The sequence below is a fragment of the Perkinsus marinus genome (assembly GCF_000006405.1).
Source record: "Perkinsus marinus ATCC 50983 genomic scaffold scf_1104296969570, whole genome shotgun sequence".
NCBI classification, from domain to species: Eukaryota; Perkinsozoa; order Perkinsida; family Perkinsidae; genus Perkinsus; species Perkinsus marinus.
Genome location: NW_003202782.1, coordinates 116 through 953, shown reverse-complemented (window position 1 = coordinate 953; position 838 = coordinate 116). Strand labels below are relative to the sequence as shown.

At 52.1% G+C, this 838-nt stretch overlaps 1 non-coding gene across 1 annotated transcript; it reads right to left on the bottom strand.

Moving 5' to 3' along the window:
- Window positions 1-534: 534 nt before the first annotated feature.
- On the bottom strand, window positions 535-606 carry Pmar_PMAR003767. The gene has a single exon. It is a non-coding gene; the product is annotated as a tRNA-Gln (tRNA).
- Between the last annotated feature and the right edge of the window lie 232 nt (window positions 607-838).

Genomic DNA, 838 nt, shown 5'->3' with positions numbered 1-838 from the left:
ACACTATAGAACCACGAAATGCAATTAGAGAAACTATTTCCGTACTAACATTGTTCAAAAGCCGAGTCCCACAGTAGTTCCTGCAGACTCCGCGGGGTGTCAAAAGCGATCTGTGTGTTTTGCATCTCGATGTTGTTGTGTTGGCTACCGACCTCTCAGCCGCTCTCCACCCTCACTGGTCCCATCGTGCGGTATTGCCTGCTCTGTTCCCAGCCTTGGCCAGTACCCGCGCCTTCAGATGATCAGATGTGATGACTTCCGCCTTCCCACCCGACCTTAGTGGCACCTTGGGATGGACAGCTGATCACCGGTCAGGCCGCGACACGACACCCAATTCACACAAATCTCACCCCCGCATGGGTTACAGGCGATCGCAACTCACCCAGCTTATACAGAATCAATCAACATACTGACATTAGGTATATTTCTCGGGCGTTTGACCGGGGAGTGGTAACAGTTGTGTGGTGCTTAGAGAAGTGTCCCTTAGAGACTGAACGCAGTGTGTCGACAGTCTCATAGACTGTCGACACGGGGGGGCCCTATCGAGATTCGAACTCGAGTCGCTGGATTCAAAGTCCAGAGTGCTAACCACTACACTATAGAACCACGAAATGCAATTAGAGAAACTATTTCCGTACTAACATTGTTCAAAAGCCGAGTCCCACAGTAGTTCCTGCAGACTCCGCGGGGTGTCAAAAGCGATCTGTGTGTTTTGCATCTCGTTGTTGTTGTGTTGGCTACCGACCTCTCAGCCGCTCTCCACCCTCACTGGTCCCATCGTGCGGTATTGCCTGCTCTGTTCCCAGCCTTGGCCAGTACCCGCGCCTTCAGATGATCG